General features: G+C 42.6%; 1 protein-coding gene across 1 annotated transcript in view; it reads right to left on the minus strand.

Moving 5' to 3' along the window:
- cskl (c-src tyrosine kinase-like) overlaps positions 1-2,500 on the minus strand; it is a gene marked incomplete at its 5' end in the record, with an annotated part of 19,827 nt that overhangs the window by 2,308 nt on the left and 15,019 nt on the right. The window lies entirely within an intron of this gene.

Here is a 2,500-nt window from a genome sequence, read left to right on the forward strand (position 1 = left end):
GTCAAGCTTTTGGAACAATCAACAGGCCAAAAGTCAAAATGTAAGTAGGGATGGGCGGTAAAGTGTTTGATATAATTAAACAGATATGCTGCGCATGAGTGTTGCAGACCGTCGCACTGATAATTGCTGCCATTTCTGTTGCGTATGAGAAACATTAAACGCCAAATGTGCCAAGAGTGAAATGAGAAAAGCTGTTCTTCACAAACCAGAGATGCTAACACAGGAGTGATATGTTCCCTCTTTTTTGTCCGTCAAAAAACGATTTATATGACACACAACAACATACACAACCCTAACCCTAACCCTACACAACAGATTATATGACTACCTCTACTGTACTCTACCTCTACTGTACTCTACTTCTACTGTACTCTACCTCTACTCTACTCTACTGTACTCTACCCTCTACTGTACTCTACTCTACCTCTACTGTACTCTACTCTACCTCTACCCTCTACTCTACCTCTACCCTCTACTGTACTCTACTCTACCTCTACTGTACTCTACTCTACCCTCTACTCTACCTCTACTGTACTCTACCTCTACTGTACTCTACCTCTACTGTACTCTACCTCTACTGTACTCTACCTCTACTCTACTCTACCTCTACTGTACTCTACCTCTACTGTACTCTACCTCTACTGTACTCTACTCTACCTCTACTGTACTCTACTGTACACTACCTCTACCCTCTACTCTACCTCTACCCTCTACTCTACCTCTACTGTACTCTACCTCTACTGTACTCTACCGTACTCTACCTCTACTGTACTCTACCTCTACTGTACTCTACCTCTACTGTACTCTACCTCTACTGTACTCTACCTCTACTGTACTCTACCTCTACTGTACTCTACTCTGCCTCTACTGTACTCTACTGTACACTACCTCTACCCTCTACTCTACCTATACTGTACTCTACCTCTACCCTCTACTGTACTCTACCTCTACTGTACTCTACCTCTACTCTACCTCTACTGTACTCTACTGTACACTACCTCTACCCTCTACTCTACCTCTACTGTACTCTACCTCTACTGTACTCTACCGTACTCTACCTCTACTGTACTCTACCTCTACTGTACTCTACCTCTACTGTACTCTACCTCTACTCTACTCTACCTCTACTCTACTCTACCTCTACTGTACTCTACTCTACCTCTACTGTACTCTACTGTACACTACCTCTACTGTACTCTACTGTACACTACCTCTACCCTCTACTCTACCTCTACTGTACTCTACCCTCTACTGTACTCTACTGTACTCTACCTCTACTGTACTCTACCTCTACTGTACTCTACCTCTACTGTACTCTACCTCTACTGTACTCTACCTCTACTGTACTCTACCTCTACTGTACTCTACTGCACAATACTGTGCTATACCTCTACTGTACTCTACTGTACAATACTGTACTCTACCTCTACACTACTGTACTCCACATCTACTGTACTCTACTGTACGCTACCTCTACTGTACACTGCGGTACTCTACTGTACTCTACACTACTGTACTCCACATCTACTGTACTCTACTGTACGCTACCTCTACTGTACACTGCGGTACTCTACCTCTACACTACTGTACTCCACATCTACTGTACTCTACTGTGCGCTACCTCTACTGTACACTGCGGTACTCTACTGTACTCTACCTCTACTGTACAATACTGGACTCTACGGTACACAACCACTACTGTACACTGCAGTACGCTACTGTACTCTACCTCTACTGTACTCTACCTCAACCGTACACTGCGGTACTCTACTGTACGCTACCTCTACTGTACAATAATGTACAATACTGTACTCTACTGTCAAAAGTAGTCGATCTCCGAATGCAACGTAATGAACTGAGCTTTCCATCTTTACTCTCCTCATGTTACGTTGCATTCGGAGATCGACTACTTTTGACTGACAAAATTCCAGCCCCCGGGACACTAACTATTAAAGCGAGTCGTACAAAACCTTTCTTTTAGTAAACTTTGTGAACACAAACACTGTTCTCAATGCTGGAGTTCATGTGTAGAGCCTCTGGTGATACTTCCAGCACAGATTCATGTTGTGTCGAGCCTTCTTAGTGTTTTAAAAATAGCGATTTTTGATGCTATGACTGTAGTGCCCCATTAACTCCCATCACTCCCATTCACAAGGCATTTTGACCGAAAACGTAAATACGAAAATCTTAAAAGTGGCGTTTCCATTCTAATTATGCTTTTACATGAATGTTTGACTCGGGTAGATTAACAAAAATAGCCTAGGTTGCAATTTGGCGAGAATTACCCTTTAAAAGTAACTTTCCCCAACAATGTTTACAACAGTCCAGCCTGGCTCAGATGAATGCATGGATGAAAGTCTCCAAGTCGCGTGAACTTTTTTGAGCTTGTGAAGTCCCGTAAGCTCCAGAAAACTGGCTCTAACAAAAGAGTTGATTTATTTGTCAAATTTTAACTCCGGATCAAGGGTAACTCCCAGATTTTTTACTTTATCACGTATGT

This window comes from Leuciscus leuciscus, assembly GCF_965113295.1.
Source record: "Leuciscus leuciscus genome assembly, chromosome: 10".
Lineage (NCBI taxonomy): Eukaryota > Metazoa > Chordata > Actinopteri > Cypriniformes > Leuciscidae > Leuciscus > Leuciscus leuciscus.